The sequence below is a fragment of the Electrona antarctica genome, assembly GCF_951216825.1.
Source record: "Electrona antarctica genome assembly, chromosome: 6".
Classification (NCBI taxonomy): Eukaryota; Metazoa; Chordata; class Actinopteri; order Myctophiformes; family Myctophidae; genus Electrona; species Electrona antarctica.
In genome coordinates, this window is record NC_136811.1 from 21752154 (window position 1) to 21769327 (window position 17174).

General features: G+C 43.1%; 1 protein-coding gene across 2 annotated transcripts in view; it reads right to left on the reverse strand.

Annotated features, from left to right (window-relative positions):
* The window catches only part of ncalda (neurocalcin delta a), an 83239-nt gene extending 66719 nt beyond the window's left edge, over positions 1-16520 (reverse strand). The window contains exons 1-2 of one of the 2 annotated variants that reach the window (XM_079502531.1): positions 16297-16520; positions 14425-14516 (exon numbers count right to left, since the gene is read on the reverse strand). The gene's annotated coding sequence lies outside the window, so the exon portion shown is untranslated. The remainder of the gene's footprint in view (positions 1-14424; positions 14517-16296) is intronic. The other variant, XM_079502529.1, reaches the window with a different exon arrangement.
* Positions 16521-17174: the final 654 nt, after the last annotated feature.

Sequence of the window (17174 nt, forward strand, 5' to 3'; positions counted from 1 at the left end):
TCTCTGTACAGCCGTTAGGATTAGAAGGTATGATAGTGTTCAAACCCCCTTTCGGGCACAAAAAAAGAATAAAATAAACCCAATTCGCACCCACATTCCCCAGTGGTTGTCAATCTGTCCCTATAGCAAAAGTTCTCAATCACCGTATACTGCAAAGAGTGGGAAAAAATAATATATGGAGAAGCTTGCCTCAAAAGCTCAAACAGAGTCCAATCTGCGTGTAACGAAGACTCTGACTAGGACGATGGGCTATATGTCATATGACATGTGTAACGAAGACTCTCACTTACATTCATCTTAGCTTAACTGGGAGAGTGTTCGTTGGATATACAGTCTCCATATATGGGGATATCCGACTAGGACGCCAGGGCTATATGATATATAGCATGTCTAGTATGACAATACTAGACATGCTATTTGGGCCGCCCGAGCCGACCTAGAGCTGATATCAGATAGATGCGGTAGAACCATATATGGATAGATCTAACTGGCTTAGTCATCATGACAAGCCTGGTCGTCGGAGCATATATAAAGGGTAGGCTTCAGGGAGAAGGCAGAAGTCAAAGCATCCTGGTTTAAGTTCTAACCGGACACCACTGCGGGGGTCCTAAGCTAAGTAATCAGCAATACAGCCTTGAGCTATTTTATATGGTCCTTCGAGCCGGATTAGGGCTTACCGCAGTAACGGGATGCTGAAGTCTTCCAGACACATACGAACCAAGGTATCTGGCTTTACAACCCATATACCTTGAGTAGCCAACCCCTGACTCAGTGGCAAGATTCTAACCAGATGGTAACCCAGTTGTCGCCGTCAGAGCACGAACGCTCTGTCGGTCCTGGCTGCTCCGCAGGTGAGCAGCAGTATCTCGAAGTTGTGAGATCCACTCTGTTGCCGCCAGAGCATGAACGCTCTGGCGGTCCTGGCTGCTCCTTAGGTGAGCAGCAGCGTCTCGAAGCTGTGAGATCCACTCTGTTGCCCCCAGAGCATGAACGCTCTGGCGGTCCTGGCTGCTCCTTAGGTGAGCAGCAGCGTCTCGAAGCTGTGAGACCCACCCAGTTGTCGCCGTCAGAGCATGAACGCTCTGTCGGTCCTGGCTGCTCCGTAGGTGAGCAGCAGCGTCTCGAAGCTGTGAGACCCACCTGGTTACCAGAATCTGGATGCCAGAATCTCGGAGCCGTGAGACCTCCCCGGCCCTTAGAGTCAGAGAGCACTGGTGATGTGCAGGAAAGAGAGAGCACTGGTGATGTGCAGGTAAGAGAGAGCACTGGTGAAGTGCAGAGCACTGGTGATGTGCAGGAAAGAGAGAGCACTGGTGATGTGCAGAGCACTGGTGATGTACAGGAGAGAGAGCAACCATTGACAGGGAACGCCCTTAATGGGTGGCATGTGATTTGATCTTGAGGTTTTTATGACCCACCGTAACATCAAAGGAAGAAAGCGCAAAGCTTGGACGCCCTCAATGGGGTGGCTTGAATGGCTGACGTTTGCTGTTCAAGCCTCAGTATGCTTGTATTGGGGTGGCCTGAGGGGTCTACTGTTCAAGCCTTCTTGATATGGTACAGATTTCCATGGGAAATCTGGGGGTGGCAATGAGTGTAACGAAGGCTTTCACCTAGAGCTTCTGGTGGATATCATGAGAGCATTGTCTGGACAGCATGATGATGCAAGGGCATCGGAGCTATATCAACCCTCCCATAGATGTTGGAGCAGTCGGAGGACGGCAGAGGCTTCGTTCACCGATAGGATATCGAGATGAAAGTGCAAGCTGACAGACCAGAAGTCCAGGTTCATAGGGACCGAAGTAGTCCAGCAAGGAGGCTGGACGGTCACTCTTGCAGAAATGACCATGAGCATAACCAGGAGACGAACAGTCATCATGCATGGTACGGTAGTAGCACCCAATTCTGCCGATCATACACCAAGTAACCAGCAAGACGGCAAGAAGCCGTATGTCAGTACTGTAATAGCGGCACACACCATCTTGGGGTATGCGGCAGGTTCAAACGACGAGATTTGATATGACAGATGAAGCTGTGTTATCAGCAATGGACGTCGTCATGCAGGCAAGAAACTGTAAACTACAGACTAGGAGTGAAATGTGGTGGAAGGCACCCTCTGGCTCTTCACAGTATTAATAGGAGCCGGTTGAACCGGAGAGCAGATGAACATTTGCGGAACCCTAGGACACCTAAGATCGAGACGGGACAGGATTTACAAGAGGAATTACCGCAGCCAGCTTTTACAATCTTGACTATAGCAGGAGAGTCCTTGCATGTGGGCTATCCACCGCCTAAAGGGAGAAATGTCATGTTTAAGGTGTGCAAAGTTCTAATTTGCAATTGTGGCAAAGTAATGGAAGTATATGCAGTTCTGGATGATGGTTCAGGGCGAACCATTTTGTTACACACAGTTGCCAAGCAGGTCAGATTGAAGGGTCAACCTGAAGAGTTGCGTATCAGAATCATGAGAGATCTTCAAGTTTTGCACGGGGTGGCTGTATCTTCCGAGGTATCTCCTGCCGTACAGCCAAACCAAGTCAATAATATTGAGGGAGCATTGATCGCCAAAAAGCTTGGATTGTGAGCATACACAGATCGTCAGCAGACTAATGGAGAGAGATTAACCTCTTCGAGAGCCTCCCTTGCTGGATAACTACCAGGCCTGGCCTGTTAGAACCTAGCCGAAAGAAAGGACAATTGTCTGGGTCTTCTGGATGCGGTATAGATTTCAACGTGAAATCTGGGGTGGCTGTAACGAAGACTCTGACTAGGACGATGGGCTATATGTCATATGACATGTGTAACGAAGACTCTCACTTACATTCATCTTAGCTTAACTGGGAGAGTGTTCGTTGGATATACAGTCTCCATATATGGGGATATCCGACTAGGACGCCAGGGCTATATGATATATAGCATGTCTAGTATGACAATCCCTATATTTGGGCCGCCCGAGCCGACCTAGAGCTGATATCAGATAGATGCGGTAGAACCATATATGGATAGATCTAACTGGCTTAGTCATCATGACAAGCCTGGTCGTCGGAGCATATATAAAGGGTAGGCTTCAGGGAGAAGGCAGAAGTCAAAGCATCCTGGTTTAAGTTCTAACCGGACACCACTGCGGGGGTCCTAACCTAAGTAATCAGCAATACAGCCTTGAGCTATTTTATACTGCGTGTTGATACAGACAAGACCCCCTCACACAGTGGAGCAAACCATTTACAATTAAAAAAACGTACATAATAAGAATGTACATGTTTGTGATATGGTAGCATTCTAATTCATGTCATGTTAACTTAATGCAGGCTTTAAAGTATCCTAAACACTACTCTGCTATGTGCCATTGCCAAATGCATTTGTGAAACATGCCATTAAATTGCCTGTGTGGCACACAAAGCTAAGCTTTGCAAAAATCAATTAATGGGTTTTGAAAAAAGAAGCACTGCCAAATATGTTTACATAACCATACTGGCAGAGAATGATGGGGATATGAGAATAGCCTGAACAGCAACCACAGTCAATAACTAGAACAGTGCACTCCTCCGAGCTCAAGTCTCCGCCGGGCCGGGTTGCATGCAGCTTCCGCTGTATCAGTCATAGCCAATCGGAATGGAATATGAAACATCTGATCTGACAGATACACCTTGATCACATGACTCCAGAGAGTTTTGTTCTGAAGATAACTCAAAATGGCAGGAAAACTGTACTCTGGCACAAACGGCTGGGGCCTATATGGGAAGTTTCATCATGATCCAAGGGGAAATATTTTGATTGTATGACCCATGGTTTAAGAGTTATAGGCCAAAACGTGAAGCGGCCTGTTATAACACCAACATGAGGCCGAGTAGAAAAACTGGGAGGAGAGGAGTAGAAGCATGTTAAGGAATGTGGGAATAAACTGGAACACCGTCCTTTCTATTTACCGGTATGTTCCATCAAGGTCAGGTGACAAGAGAGAACTGAGAAATGTGTTTTCATTGATGCCATGGCAACATTGACTATGTACTGTATGTTACGCTGGCAGGCAGGTGAGAGAAGAAATCAGAAAACATTGCAACAATGCCCTAGTTCATCCATGCTGCTGATAGGAATCAGGTGTCAAAAATAGCACACAAATACCACTGTATTCAGCTGAAACCAGCGCTTACAAAACATATTTTTGTGTGTTTGTGTTTGTATTCCGCCAGGGGCATTGACAACTGATGATTATGAAATTGAAAGGATTAACATTCTATTAGTTATGAGCTTCCAGGCTCTATGTCTGATTTATACTTATGAAGCATCCCTACAAAATACCAAACACCAAATGACACTGACAACTGAACAAGGGGATTATTGTAATTCAAGGGATTAATGATCTATTAGATAATGAGGTACACTAGTAGGTACTGTGTTCCTTTAATGATATATTAGATAATGAGGTACACTAGTAGGTACTGTGTTCCTTTAATGATCTATTAGATAATGAGGTACACTAGTAGGTACTGTGTTCCTTTAATGTTATCTATTAGATAATGAGGTACACTAGTAGGTACTGTGTTCCTTAATGATCTATTAGATAATGAGGTACACTAGTAGGTACTGTGTTCCTTATTAATGATCTATTAGATAATGAGGTACACTAGTAGGTACTGTGTTCCTTTAATGTTATCTATTAGATAATGAGGTACACTAGTAGGTACTGTGTTCCTTAATGATCTATTAGATAATGAGGTACACTAGTAGGTACTGTGTTCCTTTTACATTCTAAGACTAAAGACCTTTCTGATCAGTGCTCAGAACAGCAGAACAGTGTTAAAGGGCTCAGAACAGCAGAACAGTGTTAAAGGGCTCAGAACAGCAGAACAGTGTTAAAGGGCTCAGAACAGCAGAACAGTGTTAAAGGGCTCAGAACAGCAGAACAGTGTTAAAGGGCACCGAACACAAAACACAGAACATCACAGCACCTCCAGCTATGCCAGAAACACATTTCACAAGGGTCATTTCCCCTGGAAAGATATTTATTGTTGTTGCATCAAATCTAATTAAAATGTATTTATATAGCACATTTACAACTATCACAATTGACCAAAATTCAACACAGGACAAAGCAAAAAATAAAAACATATGAAACACAGACAAAGAAGACTCAAACTACATTCTTGATGAGAGATTTAAAAAACCCAATAGTCACCCCTGGTTTTTAGTCTCATTTTGTGAACCTCCAGAAGAGACTTGTCAGTAGACCTCAGAGCCCTAACTAGGGAGTAAGGATCCACAAGGTCGACATGATAAAGAGGAGCCAGCCCATGTAGGACTTTAACATGAATAGTAAAATAGACAGGGAACCAATGGATCGCAGCTAAGACAGGAGCTATATGATCTCATTATTGTTTGTGCCAGTGAGGATTGAGGAGACGAGCGCATTTTGGTTTTTGAAGAAAAACAACCATATACAGAGGGGAGAACAGACAGTGACATAACAGGATGGTACAGCAGCCCAGGCAGTGTGGGTGTCTGCTGTCTGGACCAAAATCAAGGAGATGGGTCGCACACACCAAGACTGTGGTTCAAAAGTTTTATTTCAAACCATAAGGACAAACGTTTCGGCTATCCAGCCTTCATCAGTGTGAATATTCGGATAGCCGAAACGTTTGTCCTTATGGTTTGAAATAAAACTTTTGATTTTGATATGTTTTGAACGGGTTGCGCACCCAGTCAGAGCGCGGTGGTCATATGAAGATTGCTGTCTGGACCAGACATGCTCTCTAGCCCATTCGCTCATCAGCTCAGGAACTGGGCTGCAGATACGGACCGGTACATTGCATGTCTGCCTACAATATATGCCTGCTGGAACACTTACGTACACCCCCTTCTCCTCCTTCTCTGTTTCCTACTCACGGCACACCGGCTGTCACGATTTCCAGCCTACTCACCAGCGTTCCTTTCATGATGTAACTGTCCCTCCAAGAAGCCTTCCTCCTACCTGTCTTACAATGAGCACTAGGTGGGAAGCTGCAACGTTACACAATGCAGAGCATAGGGTTCATTCATGCGTGCATGCGTGCGCGCGTGCATGCACAATATGCATGAGCACATTCACCTGGGTTGGTAAATGTCTTTGGATAGTAAAGAAAATAGTTAACATGCAGTGTACTCAATATAAGTAATTAGAGGTGATTGAAGAACTAGGCCTGGGCTCTTGTGAATAACCTTCATACAGGTTTTGCTTCTTGTCTATTACATGTAATAACTGTTTTTGTAGCATTAACAATGTAGAACGACCAGCATGCTTATGGCTAATATATATATATATATATTAGAGAGAGACTTTCCTCCAGCTACATTCTCACATACTGGGAAAGCCCTGTGCTAAATTAGGCCAACCCCAAGGACTTTTGTCCAGTAACACTTAGCCAGGGTGTGAAGCCAACGCTTGTCAGTGAGGCTTAAGCCTCTCAGCTCTCCAGGGTCACTAATGTCACTATTAGTGCTCTAGTCTGTTCTCGCCCCTCCTGTTTTTTTTATGCGAGAGCTTCTGGGAACTCAGATTATTAGTGCCCATACTCATGATAGTCTGGTCAAGGCTTTGGGGTATTATTGTCTATGTTTCTTTTGGAGTGTTGGCCGTACACATGAAAATCCAAAAATAGTAATAGAAATGACTTTGTTATGCCTGCCTGTTCTCATCTACAAAAAAATATTGTTGTGGACCCCACATTCCACAACAATATTTTTCAAGGTGGGGTGGTCCTTGAGGATTGTTGGGAATATGGTAGTGGCTATAGCCTATAGGCTTGAGAACCAATGGCCTAGTATGTCTCAGTTTGTGTAGCATGAACCTGAATATCTATACTGTATGCGTGATCACACCAATGTATCTGTGTGTATGTATGTCTGTCTGTATGGAATAGCATGTGGTACAGTTTGCTGGGGTGGCAACCAAATAGGTCACATGGTGATGCTTAGCAGCTGTTGTAGAAGATTACTCACACATCAGATGTTATAGCAACAGCAGTCAGTGAAAACAAGTGCTGCTTCTATTTACTTTATCACAGCGGTGCCCTTTACTGGTCATGGGGCAACACATTCAATGTGAGTTTGTAGGGACAGGTTGTTTCATGCCCACTGGCTAGCAACAGGGTTTTTATGTGGCAGCGGTGGCCGAACGGTTTGCGGAGTGGTCTTGATACCGGAAGGTCGCCAGTTCGTATCCCCGGACCGGCACGTTAAAATTACCACCGCTGAAGTGCCCTTGAGCAAGGCATTGAACCACTACCATGAAATGTTCTATGAGCAGGGCCTGGCTGTAAACAAGTATCTGATGCTTAGTCCAGTTACCCTGGGTAAATATAGTAACTTTGCTTAACTTTGCTTTTCAATTTATAGAAACAGCATGGTACCAGGATACACATTACACGTATGTATTTGGTAAAGATTTTCAGCTGTCATTGTTTCAGCATGATTTGTTAGATTTCTGTTCATTCATACAGATCGTAGAGACGTACACTACAGCTAGTAGGGAGCCTAGATATTTAAAGGTAAAGAGAGTTTTCTAGCATCTTACTGAACAGAGATGTCTTCCATCTATTCTTTCATCTAGCTGTCTCAGTTCAAATTACACAGGAATCATTTTTAACCACTTCAGCCCTATATCCATCATTGTACGATAAATAGTGAAAATCCACTCGCTTTCCTTCAAAAGCCTACCCACACCACGTTACGATTGGCCACTCCATGGTGAATGACCTCTCCATCCTTACCCTAACCTAAACCACACCAAACCCTAGCTCTGGTCCATAGCTGACCAGCCTCTCGTCTTTAGCGTAAATAAAAAGAACGTTTTTGCTACTCACCAATACAAAGGCGGGTTGTGTCATTAGAAAGTCTACTTTCCTTAGTGGAAGCACTCTGAGCCCCCCACCACACGTATAAAAGAAAGGGATTTGTTTTCCATCAGGAAAAAAAACGTACTGCGTCTTCTAGGCTGGTCTGCATTTATGCGAGCCCCGGAAGTCATCAGTAACATAGCTCTAAATGCAATTAGAGCTATGGACCAGAGCTAACCAAACCCATGCCTGAACTTCACCATACTAACAGTGCTAACCTTAATTGAACTTATTAAACCCATTCACTTAACCATAATTAATGTCTAACCTTAATTACGCCCCTGTGGGTGTGCTTTTTGTATGAAAGCCCTCCTGTGTAGCCCTCTGAAATACAAACGACCTCCTTAACAGACTGGATGCCAGACATTTTACTAACTTGACTGGTTGGACATGGCTGTGCAGACTGCAGAGCTCCCATGACTCACGAGAGAGAAAAAAGGATCTGTCCAATAACAAGGCCATGTATCACAGTTGTGTCATCCTTGGACTACTGGGTAGCCCCTCACCTCTGTGCTGATCTGATGTGTGATCCATGGATGGCTGCTTTCTATTCTAGGTACATGCTCTCCCTCTGTGGTACGTGTGCATGACTGCATGTGTGTGTGTGTGTGTGTGTGTGTGTGTGTGTGTGTGTGTGTGTGTGTGTGTCCGACCGTGGAATTCTCAGATCTGATCATACAAATTAGTTTGTCTCATTCCATCAAATTAGCACCCCACTCTGTTCTCTTATGAACAAGAATGTCTGGAGACTGGATACAGAGGAATGGATGGATTTGACAAGACAGACAGACAGACAGACAGACAGACAGACAGACAGACAGACAGACAGACAGACAGACAGACAGACAGACAGACAGACAGACAGACAGACAGACAGACAGACAGACAGACAGACAGACAGACAGACAGACAGACAGACAGACAGACAGACAGACAGACAGACAGACAGACAGACAGACAGACAGACAGACAGACAGACAGACAGACAGACAGACAGACAGACAGACAGACAGACAGACAGACAGACAGACAGACAGACAGACAGACAGACAGACAGACAGACAGACAGACAGACAGACAGACAGACAGACAGACAGACAGACAGACAGACAGACAGACAGACAGACAGACAGACAGACAGACAGACAGACAGACAGACAGACAGACAGACAGACAGACAGACAGACAGACAGACAGACAGACAGACAGACAGACAGACAGACAGACAGACAGACAGACAGACAGACAGACAGACAGACAGACAGACAGACAGACAGACAGACAGACAGACAGACAGACAGACAGACAGACAGACAGACAGACAGACAGACAGACAGACAGACAGACAGACAGACAGACAGACAGACAGACAGACAGACAGACAGACAGACAGACAGACAGACAGACAGACAGACAGACAGACAGACAGACAGACAGACAGACAGACAGACAGACAGACAGACAGACAGACAGACAGACAGACAGACAGACAGACAGACAGACAGACAGACAGACAGACAGACAGACAGACAGACAGACAGACAGACAGACAGACAGACAGACAGACAGACAGACAGACAGACAGACAGACAGACAGACAGACAGACAGACAGACAGACAGACAGACAGACAGACAGACAGACAGACAGACAGACAGACAGACAGACAGACAGACAGACAGACAGACAGACAGACAGACAGACAGACAGACAGACAGACAGACAGACAGACAGACAGACAGACAGACAGACAGACAGACAGACAGACAGACAGACAGACAGACAGACAGACAGACAGACAGACAGACAGACAGACAGACAGACAGACAGACAGACAGACAGACAGACAGACAGACAGACAGACAGACAGACAGACAGACAGACAGACAGACAGACAGACAGACAGACAGACAGACAGACAGACAGACAGACAGACAGACAGACAGACAGACAGACAGACAGACAGACAGACAGACAGACAGACAGACAGACAGACAGACAGACAGACAGACAGACAGACAGACAGACAGACAGACAGCTTATCAGATATGCAAGGAAACATTAACAGCTCCATTATAAGCCTGAACACTATCAAATTTAAGTGCTTGGCTGAAGGATATAATTGAGGAAATAATAGAAACTAGAAAGATGCAATCCTGGGTTCTGTAGGAATATTGTCCATTATGTCCAATCATATAAGGGCAATTATAGGCAGGGGCATGTACAGAAATCATCGTCCAAAAAGGGGAGAGAACAGAAAGACCAATTTGTTAGCCTAACCACACTAATAAAGGAAAACACACATGCAGTACATTAATATTTACCATGACAACCTTTGTCTTCCTGCAGGGACATTGTGATGCGACTCTTGTCAACACGAGACTCAGGTCAAACTCAGGTCAACTCAAGAGACATGTGGCATAACAAGGTCACATGGTCACATGTAGAATGAATGCCTTGCTTGTGTTTCGGTTGCAGATGAGGTCTTAGGTCTATGATGGCTTATGAACATAACCTGGCTCCAGAATTATGCAAAACTGCAGGTGTGTTCAAGTGGGGTTAGGCTTTCTTGGGATCATCAAACTAAAAGGCCAAAAATGAACACAATGTTAGCAACACCTTTGTCTATCTATAAATGCACCAAGTCTCCGTATGTAGGTACATCTTTAATCCACGTAACTCGGAAACCGTTCACCCCACCGACTTCAAATTTGACACATGCGTTCCACACCACCGCAGGGAATGCAGTGCCCGGTGTTGAGTCCATTGGATAGCGGACAGGGCCCAAATCCAGATCACCCCTAGATCTCATCATCTCCATATATGGAGCTGGCCTGTTCTGACATCACAATGATGTTCTGACATCACAATGATGCATGACCTCGCCCTTTATTAGCCTGATCACACCTGATCACCCCCCAACGGGCACTGATCACCCCTAGATCTCCATATATGGAGCTGGCCTGTTCTGACATCACAATGTTCTGACATCACAATGATGTTCTGACATCACAATGTTCTGACATCAAAATGATGTTCTGACATCACAATGTTGCACGACCTCTCCCTTTATTATTAGCCAGTTGATCACACCTGATCACCACCCAATTGGTACTGTAATACGTTAAAACTCTTTTGCCATGCAGACACATACAGTAGTTTGACTGTGGGATAAAAACATTGCAATCCCCATTTGACCGTCTAGTTTTTCACTAACCTTTGAAGAACCACCCCACCGACATCATCGTTCCGTTTCATGAAAATGCCAATCAATAACAAAGAGCCTAGGACGGAGCCACCCATTGCGCGCTGCCATTGGAATGCATTAGGCCTCCTGGTTCAAACTGTCACCGTTACATTGGGGGAACCATGTTTCCAACAGCTGATGATTATGTTTGATGTCTGCCTCTCAAACGCCTTCTTGTGAGTAGGAGTGAACATAGTGTGAGCTAGTATATAGGTTAGATACTGGAATATATCTCATTGCCAAAAAAACAAAAAAGGTTATTGAAGAGTTTACATTCTTTTCTTCTTTTTTCAGTTATTTTCCTTTTCCAGGCACTTGCCACATTGTGGAAACAAGTTCTCACATTTGTCCTTCTGTTTCCCTAAAATGGCTTGTTGGCATTCCTAATTCAAACAACTAGCTGATCCCTGAAGATAGCATTGCCCTTGGTTTTAATGAAGTATGGCAGCAATGCTAACAAGACTTTTTAAGGAGACTAAAAAGTATGACAAGTATGTGTCAAGTATGGACCATTTCAAGCAATCCATTCCAATGCTGTATATAGTACCGGTATAACATTAGTAACTATTAACTACAACTCTGGCAGATCAAAAAGGGGCCTGCAGAAATGTAGATGGGATTACATAAATGTTATAGTTTCAAATTGAAGGCAAGGGAATCACGTGTGTGAAATGTGAACCCTAGAGTAGAATCCTACAGTAGAATCCTGTTTATTCCAACATTTTTTCGAAATAACCACACAACCAACCCAGACTGTTCCTCCCACAATTTTCAAATGCTTCTGGTCATACAGTCTGGAACACGGAAGCTCTTTTGATGATTAAAAGGGAAAGCGGATGTGAAGCCTCCGCCCCACTTCCGTTTCATCTTTACAGTATTGCAAATGTATCTTAATATAAATCAAAATAATCGAAGCATATAAGCCTGCTTAAAGCAGAAATGGAAATTAAAAATCACACCTGTGTGAAGTGAGGGGCGCTCTTGTCATCGTACATCATCATGACGTAAAATAGACACTATGCCTATTTGCTCAGACACTATGATGTAAAATGATCCATTCATTGTCAATGGGAATTTAATGTTTGTGTAGGACAAAGTTTGTGAACATACACTAAAATCTGGATATAGCACCCCTCAAAAAATAAAATCTAAAGATATTTTAAAAAATATCTTTGTGAATGGAAATGACAAAGAGATGATTGGGATTTCAGGAGGTGTAGTTCCAGACTCTAGTCTATAGCATTCAGAGATTGTGGAATAGTTGTCTGGCTACACGAGACTAGTTACTAGGCAACTGAAAGCTAAATGCTGACCGCAAATAGCACAATAATATGCTTCACAATCAAGAAGGATCTTGAGGACACAGACTTCTACGATTTACCCACAATTATCCACAAAATTGTTCTTTCTTGGGAAACCTGGGAACTGCAGGTTACAAGTCAGCCTAAGCATCACTCCTAAATTGAGTGGTATGAATTATTTAAGGACTGCTACAGATTTACACCAAGACAAGTCCATCCTTCTCTTTCTAGGGTTGTTCCCTCACCTGGTGGAATGTGGGGACACCTGCAGGCCAAGTGAGTGGTTTGGAGAGTGTCTGCCCTCATCCACAGGTGACCTCACCAGGATGTGAATAGAACCTTAACCCATTTAGATCTGAGGCTGTTTAAAAAAAAGGGCTTCTAAATCCAAACAGTTTTCTGAAAAAACTATGTTTCTATGTCAGGGGTTCATAAAACTATTTCATGTCAAGTACCCCAAAAATTATATGTAATTGGCCGCCGACCCCCATCTGAAAATATGTTGTTCCAGGAGCAAAGATTTGAGTTAAAGACATTCGCTGTGAAAGAATATATATTCAAAGATTTGCGCCACATTTTCACAATTTTCTACAAGCTTGTAGTGCGGCACTCAGTGCCATGCTATGAGTTTGTAGATCTGGTATTTTTCTAATAGCTAAAGCAGGGGTTGGCAACTTTTACAATGGAGGGCCACTATATTTCTACACTCACTCCAGAGGGCCACATTACTGTCATAGCAAAAATAGCTGATCTACAAGCTCAAAACGCATCGCACTGAGACACGTTTTGAGCTTGTAGATTTGCTATTTTTGCTATATTTGAAGTGAAATCCTGAATTATTTTTTGCTATTTTTTAATTGGAATCCTGAAAATTTACATTTTTATTTAATTTCAAATGCCTTTCAAATGACCTTAATTATAGTTATGTTAACTTTATGAACCTTGGAATTGTAACAGCTGAAATAAATATCATTTGTATTAACTTGCGAGCCGCGTTAAGTGAAGGTGGGGGGCGCATGTGGCCCCCGGCCCGCCAGTTGCCCATGTACGAGCTAAAGTATAACATAATGCTTAAAACACCAAAAGGGGTTCCCGTCCTGAATGGGTTAAGAGTCAGATTCATTCATAAAAAGGCCTCTGCTGTGTTTACAACCCAAGTAATGGTGGGAACAGTAGTGTAACATGCACATGCACTTCAATATAAAACTGAATTTAGCTTGTCAAAGTCCCTTTTCTTTCTATGTTTAAAGGTAATGAAGGCATGCATTTCTGCATGTCTATGTTCAAGGTTCTTTGTTGTTATGCATGTGGTGGGTCACATACTGTACAGTATGTGTGACTAAAGTCTCCCATGTCCTGTCTGAGTGCCTCAGAATCACTGGTCTACTGACCTGGCAGAAGTCTGAGGTCACGCCATAACATGTGAGTTCTATCATGCTAAGAGTTCACTCGTCAGGCCAGATGTAGCATTGACCCGTTTGTGCTACTAAATGACCTGGCTCTTATCACAAGCTGTACACTGTTAGTGTTGGCCAGAGGCTGACTGACTGCTCTCGTCTCTGCTGACTCTGTTTTCCCCAGCAGATTAAATAAAAACGGTAATATTACAGTTTAAGTCTTGATTTATTTCATTTGTATGAAGTTGTTGAGATATTTGGCAGTAAGAATGTATAAAAAACTGAAGCGAGAGATTCATTTTCCAACTTCAAAACAACTATTCTTATTTTTCCTAAGGTGAACTAAAAAAAAAGGTTGACTTCACTTTCATTAAAGCAGGCAAAAATAGAGACAGATAATCAAGGGTCTATCTTGCACTAGAGCAGCAGGACTTCTAATGAATGATTTGTCTGATGAAAAAACACAAGCAGATTACACCACCCTTATAACAACGTTTGAGTAAAATCAGAGATAACTATATTTTCCCTCACCAGTTTAATCTATTATGTTATGTTGAAATGCACCTAAACCAGTACCATCCAATTACCACAGTAATGTTTAACACCTACCTGCCCAGCCTGTTGATGCAGACCAACAGCTGACAGTGATGATGTTGATGATGGTGGTGTGTTACCTGCCCCAGATGTTGCCTCATCTGTCACTGCAGTGTAATAAAATAAGAACATGGGGAGGAAAATTTTACTTTTATACTTTCTTAGTACGGATCTCAAGCACACACTGCACATTTCTAATGCTAATACAAGTTTGAAAAGTAGTAGCCCCATTTGGAACCTCTGCCTCCGCTATATAGCTCTGAGATGAGGTTGCCGTGCCGGCAGATGACGACACCGTCAAATATTGGCCAATATTGTTGATTCTTGCATTTTTTCCACACATCGTATTAAAAAAGATCACACCCGTGTGAAGTGAGGGGCGCTAATATATTAAAGTCTAACTTATGTTGATTAGGTGATGTAATGGTGATGTAAAACAAACGGTGCCAACACAAACATTAAAGCCTGTGGTCAGTCAACCCCCGTCCGCATGCACAGTACTACTCCCGATAAGGTAGCATTGGCAAAACATGGTGACAGGCTGACTAAATAAGCAATTTAAATGCTTGTTTCAACATTTTCTTGACCGCAATTTTTTAAAACATCCGAGAGCAGGATACGATATACAGAAAAAAGATAAGAATCAACACTATTGGTCAATATTCGCCTGTGTTGTCATCTGCCGGCACCATAGGCTGTGGAACCTCATCTTGGGGAACCTCATCCCTGTCGGGGCGGCTGTGGCTCAGGAGGTAGAGCAGCTAGTCCAATGACCCCTGGGTCGGCGGTTCGCATTCCGGCGCCTCTTGTCTACATGTCGAAGTGTCCTTGGGCAAGACACTGAACCCTACCTACATTGCCTCCAGTGGTTTCCACCATTGGTGGGTGAATGTGGGAAGTGAGGACACTGGCGTTGACTGTTTGCCGCTTCACCTCCCAATGTAAACACTATTGGTATAACACTAACAAACTTAGCACACCAACCTTAGATCAAAGTATACTAGTACACTGACAGCTTTGTCTGGACCATTTTATATGCTCCAGTCCATTGAAATACACAAATATTAGTTGAGGAGGTCGTGCACCATATAACAGAAGTCAAGCAATACTCATAACTAAAGATACATAGACCTTAGGGGGAGAGAGTCACAATTTGTTTTGTTTTGTTGTAATTCCACTCTTGCTTTGCCAATGTAAAGGTATGTTTTCTCATGCCAATAGAGAGTGAAAGAGAGAGAGAGAGAGAGAGAGAGATAAGGGGGGGGTGCAATCGAAATCTAAGCATGTGTCCATGGCATGTCCAACCTGCAACCTGCCTCCACGACACAGGAAGCTGTCAAGGAAGCCTCAAGCCTGCAATATCCTACTTGTTTGCTGATTTATTACACAAGTGAAAAGTTAGTTCCTTATCGTGCTATAGTTTAAAACAGTATAGCATCAATGTAAAGCGCTATTGTGTACATAAGGCCTTAAAGAACATTAAAGGCAGGTGTCACGACTTCAGGACTCGAGTAATTTAGTAAGGAGGAAGTATACACTATAGTCCTTAGTCCTGCAGTAATTGTGTCTAACTATGCTGCCTGTAGATTACATTTCATTACAGTACATTTGAAGTTATACATTAGCATAGCAAAGCTATGTTACCGTTTTGGATGCGCCATGGCAAAAACCGATCAATTGCCAATGCCATGGCGCGTTATAATAAATGCTTTACAATGCGTATGTAACGTTACTCTATTGGAATAGGAGCTTTGATTTCACATTTGTATTAGTTGAATTAAATTAATCTCAGAATTATATAGGCTGCATGTGCAGCACAAGTTTGTTGACTTCATATGGAGGAAACAATCCATTATTCCAAATCATTTAACAAAGAAATGAACTCACGAAACCAAGTAGACCTAATGAATATCGCCCAGAGGGATCTTCATCAATTTGTCACAGGTAAGTTCTTCATCAATAAATCTGTTTTTTTCCAGACAGGTCCTTTAGCACCGCAGATCACGTTGCGAAGAAAAATGTCTATTTTCATTCCAGAGGGAGGAGCATTGAATACTGTTGGCAGGAAGGCCTGCTATCGACTATTATTACTAAACAAACACAATCTTTATTTGTTTTCTGAGCCAGTTCGTATCTTGTGTCTGGGTCTCTGGGATACTTTTGCAAAGTCTCCAGAGAACAGAGTGAAAGCGGAGCAACACCGCCAAGGAAGGAAGGAAGGGAGGGAGGAAGGGAGAAATCAGTCACTATCAAAGGAGTCTGGTGACACCTAGTGGATATATAGTAGAAACACATGTCTAGGTGCCAGTGGGTGGATTTATTTTAATGAATAAAAAATTAGAGAGATCATCCGTTTTGAGAGATTAATAGTCAGACAGACACCGATAAATAAAGTTATTTAAAGCGGACAGCGTACCGTATCTTTATTGTAGTTCGGACCGGACCAGTATGATTTAATATCTATGCTATGACCAGACCGAGCTCAATGGTTCGGACATCGTTACAATTACCTCTCTCCATCGGGAGAGGGAGACAATAGACAATTTATGGTTTGTAGCTTAAACATTACATTTACATAGCAATTAAACAACAGTTGCCAACCCATGATAATATCTAGCGAGGGAATATTATCAGAATAATGTCACCTCTGGGAATACATTTCTTACCAAGAATTTTCTTCACCAATGTGTTTGTAAAGGTGTCACTGTCTACTAACATATCCCACATTAGTTTCTATTCAACCACCCTAGGGGAATTTTGACAGC